The sequence below is a fragment of the Cynara cardunculus genome, assembly GCF_001531365.2.
Source record: "Cynara cardunculus var. scolymus isolate 2C chromosome LG 3, CcrdV1, whole genome shotgun sequence".
Lineage (NCBI taxonomy): Eukaryota > Viridiplantae > Streptophyta > Magnoliopsida > Asterales > Asteraceae > Cynara > Cynara cardunculus.
Window position 1 is genome coordinate 24,323,945 of NC_037530.1, and position 8,564 is coordinate 24,332,508.

Sequence of the window (8,564 nt, forward strand, 5' to 3'; positions counted from 1 at the left end):
AGAAAACTGCTTTGTGTTGACAGAGTTCTAGGAATCCATAAGAAGCCAAAAGAGTATCGAATTGAATATCGTCATCTTCTAAAAGCCAAGTGCTAACCAGTCAGTGAAGTACGTACCAAGCACTGAATTGTAACGATAAAACAGATAGATGCTCAGAAGCTATTGAGAATTTGGTATCCTGTCTTCACAGTTACCAGACAGGATGGCCAGATTTGGAGTTTTAGCGAAGCTAACTTCTCGAACTTGTATTTGGATGACCTTGAATACATATTCTTCGAACTCAAAAATATGACAATCAGAAAGGAAGGAGAACTGGTAGCTCTGGAGGCTATCAAAAGATTCATTCGATGTCATGTAAAGCTGGCAATGGTCATAGATRTACAAATGRGTMTTGAAGACAATCAACGCATTATCAACCTCAAAAGACCAAACCAAGATCTTGAAGACATTGATGGCTATCTAGTTTACATTGTTCTAGAAAATCCAGAGTTCGGGGTCATCTACTATGTTCAACTTCAAGTTAAAAAGTTCATGAGATTCAGTGAGTTAAACAAGTATTCTGATGGTACGATTAAGCTTGTAAGAAGGGCGCTGGACTTGAAGAGGGTGATGGACGAAAAGGCTACTGAATCTGAACGAATGAATTCCAAAGAAAGATACTTGCTCGTCAACGCTATCAATTTGCTCGAGGAGAAGATTCAGTATAGAATTGCTCTGAGAAGGTTAGAGAAAATCCTTGGACTGCGCAAAACGAAGTTTACAAGAGTCCAAACTTGAATCCAAAGGGGGAGAATGTTGGGTTCAAGTTAGTGCTTAATGTTGTATTCAAGTTTCTCCTTAGTATAGTTTCCTTGTAATAGCTTAGTCTTTATATTTCCTAGTATAAATAGGATTTACCTTGTAATTGTAATTAAGATTTTGTCATTAATCAGAAATCAAGATTTGCTGATGTAATATTCTCTCTCCTCTCAATCTAATCATCTTCTTGAATATGTTCTTTCTACTTTGATGTTCATCACAATCTATGAAGATCATATCATGTTTGTATGAAATCTGGACTCAACAAGAACCTATCTAAACAATCTAAGACACACACAAAATACAGATAACAATAAGAAAATATTTGCTACAAGAAATAAGGTAAGAAGAAATGTGCTCTTCACTTGTTAAAGTGGGTCTTTCCCTTTAGACATAAAGTAGAGAGAGAAGCAACTTCTTGGGTAAGTTCTTAGAGAAGAAGATGATAACTGAGAAGAGAACCACTCAGCTATTTATACCCATTGCATTAAATGCAATTAAGAAGCTATAGGGAACGTGACAAGCTTTAAGAGGAACGCTTGTCCTTTGCTGCACTATACTGTCCTTTTGGCTGTATATAAGCAGTCATCATTCATACAGTCCTTATAAGCTTGCCGAATTAGCTAAGTGATAAAAAGATATCTAGTTCCACTATCCTGAATATTTATACTCAAATCTCTTTGTAGTGTAAATCTCGAGTAATATTTGAACCTTAGCTAAAACATTAAAAATCCGTATCTCTACGTGATTATCAAAGGCTCTCTCAAATCTTTGTGCATCACTTAAGCTGTATTTTGAATCCGTCCATCTCTAGATCAAGGATCTAATATTAACACTTTAAAGTGATCGTGTTATCCGCGTTAAGTTTAAGTCCCGACTTTAAGTGACCAAACTTAAGAGTTAGTAACATTGGCAGCACTCAATTGTGCCTATTAGTCTTAAATTTGACTCACACCCACACCTAAAAGGGGTGATTAGCTCATAATAAATTAAAAAACATAGAAGAAGTAGAGAAATGAACAAGGAATACTTGAATTGAAATTTAACTAGAAATGTTGCCTTAGTGGGCAAACATTGATAGAAACGTAGTTAAAATTAGATACAAGACAAGAAGTAAAGACAGAAAATTAAACTCTGACTATTGCCACAGATCTTCAGTTGCTTCAAAGATCTTCAGTTGAGTGTAAATGCTCCAAATGATATGTCCTCAAGATGAGAGTAAATGCTTCAATTTATAGGAGAAAGTGAAAGATGGACATCCCTTTTATCCAAAGGAAATAATCATCCTTCCTACTTTAAGACAAAGACTTCATTCTACTTTTCTTGCAAGATCTTTTAGATTTGTCACCTTTTTCTGTAAGGATGCAAAAGGTAGAGATGAGCATTCCCTTGATTTAAGGAAAAATTACTTTAAGTCACTTTTTTAAACAAAAGGGTCCATCTCTTTAGATTTTGTGAAATCTCCATAATGGACTGCAGTTTTAAAACCTTTAAATACCCAGAAAGAAGGGTATTTAATCTTATCCAGATCTTTCTTGAAGAAATTATCACAATGGGTAGTGGGCATTGTCCAGTAGTGACGGTTTTTTAGAATAAAATCAAATCATTGAACAACAAATAACTCTCAAAATTGAGAGTTATCATGCTTCACAACAAATAAACCATATAATAACTCATTACCAAAACTTCATTAAATATAACAGCCAATAAATTTAAGTGTGTGTCGAAAGAGAAAGCACAAAAAACAACATCCAAAAGCAGAAGATACACTAAACTCGATTTGTTATTCCTAACACAAAAAGAAAACTCACTCAATTAATGAGCTCAAGAACAAAATAGGAGTATTGGACAATAGCGTTCATAAGCAAGAAAAACGAAACTGTTGCAATCATAAGCAAGAAGTAAATTAAGTAGTCATATCGATTGAAACCACATAATGAAACAATTAGAATTGTGACTGATTGATAGCAACCTACAACGAATACACCATTTCCAATAATGACATATTTGAAACACTTGTCAACTATTGATGATGATATACTTCCTATGAATGATCGGCATAGATACAAAGATCGAACATGTATATGAAAAATATGAAGGCATCCACATATGTAACAACCTATAAATCTACATAAAATATAACACATAATTCATATATAATAAGCCATGTTGATAATGCAGTTTGAATCCCATTCTATACAACTATCTAAAAGCTACCACAAACTTTTACTTGATAGATTCTCATACAAAAAGATCCATATAACAAGAAGATAAAAAACAAACTTCATAATACTTCTCGACAAGCTTCTCACATGAAAATCCAAATAGATAGTCTAAAACTTTTTCCTTTTCTTTACCACCTAACCGATGTTGCCCCGCTGCATATTTTTGAAAAAAAAATGAATATTAGATCATACGGTCTAGAGAGGAAAACCCTTTCAGTGAAAAAAATCTACTAAAATCATTTAATAGAAACCTTTAAATGAATTGGTCATGAATTAGGCTCACAAGCACTACATTCTTCCCAGGCAACTAGCTACAATAGTCGCTTCTCGAAAAATCCCCAGTTCAATAGGACCATAATCAATATCGGCAGTGGCACCACATGTAACATTTTCATGGACTAAAGTTATATCCCCCACGAGGACCATTACAGTCTCACATGCATACGAGCTATTGTTGTGTAAGTCCCTTTAACCCACATACCATTCATCAAACCCCATGTGTTCATATCCAACATCATGTAACAAATATCGTGTCATAGTTAATGATAACATTCCAAACCTACCAATATGGTATATCATCGAAGTATTAATCATTTGATAACATATGTGTTAGGTTTATATTTCTGTTTATAATAAGTAGAGGGACTATTTGTGTAAATACTTTCAAGTTATATATATATATAGCTTCCTATCTCTAGAGTAGGCCAAGTCATTATTCTGTAATATTAGCTTATTGAAGCAGCCGCCAAAGAGAAAACTTTGTATTTTGTATTCCACATTTGAATCAATAGACAAGTCGACTGATTTGATATTTCCATTGTGTTAATCTAACCTCATTTTTTCTTCTAATCATATGGGAAAACAACAATTTGTATCAGGGCAGAAGATCAATATTGCAAGAAGACTTAGCCTCATTTCTTGGAAAACCACGTCTGTGAGCTTCAGTTCACTATTTTATTGTTTTTTTGTTCAGTTTTGGGTTGTATCTTGAGAGTTAAAGTAGTAAGGATTTGATTTTCGAGCCTATATATCCTTACTAAAAGGTTTTGGACTGCATTTTTGTAAAATTTCAAAATCTGCCAAAAACCTTAAGAACTGCAAATTTATCGCATCCTTATCATTGTTTCCGATCTTTTAGTTGTGTGCGATAACCAAGTTTTATCGCATCACTTTGATGCGACAAATTACTGTTATCGCATTAGTTTGACCTGATAACATTATCTTATCGCACTTGTTAGACCCGACAAAACCCTTTCATCGCATCAGTTTGACCCAAAAAACAGAATTTATAACATCCTTTGTATGCGATAAGTTACTGTTTATACCACGTTTTATGCAATAAGTTTGGATTTGAAAAGTTTGGGTGTGACAAGTTTTATCTGACAAAGTTTTATGTGACAAAATGGGTGCGACAAGTTTAAGGTGCGAAATGGAGTAGGGTGTGACAAGTTCTACAAGTGGGGTGCGACAAACAGTTGAGTGGGACAAGAATTATCAGTTTGTGATTTCTGAGTATTTCAACCATTTGATCTACGATTAATTGATTATTAAGAATAATGTCATCTCGAGAGGCAATGGATATCGGTTCGGACACAAAACCTTCTGTTCTATTCAAAGGGGATTATCCTCAATGAAAGCATAGATTTCTTGACTTTATTGATAGACAAAGACTTGGTCCTATGATGAGAGAATCCCTGAGAGATGGACCTAACATTCATGGATATCATACCGGCTACTCCAAATTCCAAATTGCCTAGCCATGTTCAACAACAAGTGCCGAAAGAGTATGCTTCCATGATAGAGATGGAAAGGGGACAAGTTGATGCTAATAGGATGATAAGGTTCTACATTCTACAAGGTCAACAAAACTATATCTATACCAGTATAAATAGTCACAAAGAAAGTAGGAAGACCATGTGGGACCATATCGTGAAATAGATGATGGGGAGAGGTATTGGTGCTCAAATCAAAGTGACTAACTGTCTCAAGAGCTACGAAAACTTCAAGCAAAGAGAAGGTGAGATGCTTGTGTCTGTCTACGAGAGGCTTTGCAATCTATTGAATAAGCTTAGAAAGAACGGGATACAGAAGACCCTAATAAAGAACAACATCAAGTTTCTGAGCAATCTTCAACCTAAATGGAATAGATTTTCTTCTCAGATTAATCAGAGCAAGTCTCTATCAGAAATGGACATTCACGTTGTTTATGAGACATTGTTGCAGAATGAGGATAAAGTTTTGGGAAAAATGGAAGGCAAGAGGAAGAGTGAGAAGTCATCGATGGATCCCCTAGCTCTTGTTGCTGTTGAAAAGGACCATAGGTATGCTTCTAGAAGTTTGTAAGAAGATAGTGAAGATTCCAACACTGATAAAGAGGATAGTGGTTCTAACTCTGACTTGAACGAAATCAAACAAGCTATGCTCATTCTGACAAAGGCTTTTCAGAATAAATTTTACAAGAACCATTCGTCTAACAAGCTGAGGACCTCGTCAAGTTCAAGGAAACCCGATTGAAGCTCAAAGAAACCTACAAACAAAAAGAGGACCGTTGAACTGAAAACATAGGAACCTCAGAAGTGCTTTAACTGTGGAAGGACCGGGCATTATGCTAAAGAGTGTCGGAAGCCGGTCGTCAAGGACTCCAACTACTACAAGAACAAGATGCTTCTGGCCAAGCAGAAAGAAGTGGGGAAAGCACAAATAGCTGAAGATGATCGTTGGCTGCAAATTTTAAAGAGCGATGATGATGACGAAGCGGACGCGCACATATGCTTCATGTCCAATGACTTTGACGCTCAAGGTTCCGATGATGATGACGCTGGGTCTTGCAACTCCGATTCTTCTGCGGTGCATTCTATGTCTCTATTTGAAGAAAAGCTTATGAACTTAATGAACAAAATAACTGTTTTTCAAGGCAAGCTCCAAAAGGAAAAGAAACTGAGTGCCTTTTGGGAACCAAGTGCAAACAAAATCATGAGCTAATAGTCACTCTCTCATGTGAAAGGCTCAAAATCTTCAATTAATTAAATTTTAAAAGAAGAAAATGAGAGATTTCTTAACAATAAATCTTTAAAAGAAGAAAATGAGAGATTTTTTAACAATAAAACAATGTTTCTAAAAACCTTTCTGAACAGATATCTGAGTTATCAGATAAGCTGGTTCTCTCAATGAGAGAGACAAATGAGTATGCTTTAATGTATGAAAAGGTATGTTCTGAAAAATCTAATTTGATTTTTGAACTTCAGAATCTTGAAGAAAGATTTGCGAAAAGAGTTCAAACAGACAAACAATTTTAATGAACAAACCAAGAGAATTCTTATGTTATCAACCCAAAGCTAGTTTGGGGTTTGAAAACCCGAGCTACTTGGAAAAGGCAGTTTCACAAGATCCTACATTGTATAGTTATCTTTACATGAAACTGGATCCTAAATATCGAGTGAAGTTCACTCCATCATCTTCTGAAGTTGAGGCAAAAGAAGATGCCAACAAGAAAAGACTGGATAAAATGCAACTTCCTTTCATGTATGCTAGACTGAAAGAGTCGTATCCATATGTTAGACCACCTATGTCGGATGACTACTTTAGAAGCTACACTAAGGAAGGACTTTTCCAAAGTAAACTGGAACATACATAAAATGATTTTGAATCAAAAGTGTATGTTCCACCTTTTCTTGAAGAAAAGATTTCTGAAATGACAAAAGTTTTTGAACAAGAACATGATCAAATGCTTTTAAAGATTAAAGATCTTGAACTGTCTGTTTCAAAGGCTTCTAAAGGAAAACATGTTCAAGTCTCTCAAAATGTTCCTTCTTCTTCTGATTCAGATAAATCTTACAAAGCTTTTATGGGAAATACATTTCAACATAATCTTGATATGCCATCAACTTTTGGCTCAACCTCTTCTGATGATAGAGTGAAAACATTCCATGAAATGAATTTCTCTCCCTATATGAATTCCGATGAATGTTCAAACAAAGAGATTGACAAGTTTGACTTCACTACTAAAGAAAAGATTTTTGTGGACATAAAGAAGTTAAAAGAAAAAGAAAAGGAAGTTCCAGTTCTAGTTACATTTAATAAAAGAAAAGATCTAAATCTGTTATTGAGAACACCTACTATTCTAAAGGAATGATCTAAATCTGTTACTGAGAACACCTACTATTCTAAAGGAAACTCTAGAAGAATTCTCAAAAGCAGAGAAGAACTTGAAAACCTTCTACCAAACGTACTTATAAGGGTAAATCTTCTGATTCTGGCTTTTCTGATGTCTCAGACTCTGGCATAAAAGAAAATATGTAAAACAAGTCTAGACGATGAAGAATTCTCAGGAAGAAAAAGAGATAAAAAATAATTTAATTCGGTTCTCATTGCTAGAAAGAACAATTTAAATTATGTAGACGATGGTAATGCTTTTGATCAAAACATTCATTTTTCCGCAAAAAGTTTATTCTATGATGCATTTAATCGATTTGTTTCATAACAAGAGTTGTTGTTCTACATGTGGATTGAATGATTTTTATCGACATTAATTATGCTTGTGATTGGTTTGGCACATATCATGTTTCTAATTATAAAAAGCCTAAACCAAAAGCGTGGAAACCTAAACCAAAACCGAGCCCTAAGCCTAACAAGAAAGGACCCATCTTTAAATGGGTACCTAAATCCACTTAATTTGTTTTGCAGAACGGTCATGTGTGGTATCTCGACTCAGGCTGTTCAAAGCACATGACCGAAAGAAAAGAGATGCTATCAAATTTTGTGGAGAAGTATGGAGGGACGATACGGTTTGGATATGATCAGTTCTCACCAATCATGGGCTATGAAGACATCATGCAAGGAAATCTTACTATGAAGAAGGTGTCTTACGTATGTTGGTCCCAGCCGGATCTACAGTAGTTTATAGGTAACAGTTTGTAGAGAGGGGGATTAATACAAACACAACAACTTTCACTTTTAATACACTTATATTGATAAAAAAGATCAATACATATTTTTATAGATTGTCTGAGAAAGAGATAAGATATAAAACTTATCTAAACAATCAAAGATGCACACAAGTTACAGATAGTAATAAAGAAAAGAATTTCTAAAATAAATTGGTTAAGAAGGTCTTGTGCTCTTCATTTGTTATAGTGGAAGTCTTTAATGAAAGAAGACGAAGACTGTTTAGAAGAGAGAGTTTCTTAGCTATTTATACCCATTGCATTAAATGCAAGTCAGAGGGTACAAAAGCACGTGTCAAGCTTCAAGAGGTGAGTTTGTCCTTTGTTGCAAATATACAGGCTTTTGACCGTATATGAACATCGTCTTTCATAAAGTAGGTTCGCATGTTTGGAGACAATAAAGTGACTCCATACAATACTTTACTTTGAAATGTATGGTTTTGTCCTTTGTGTGCAGAAGGACAAGTCAAAAACTAATCTTGTTCAACAAGATTCATCTGATTGCTGACACTGGAATAAGGCAAAGGTTTCTTCAGTGTTAGTTAAATCTTATGTAGATTTCACACTTGTGTATACGAGCTTGTTATCACTGAAAAAC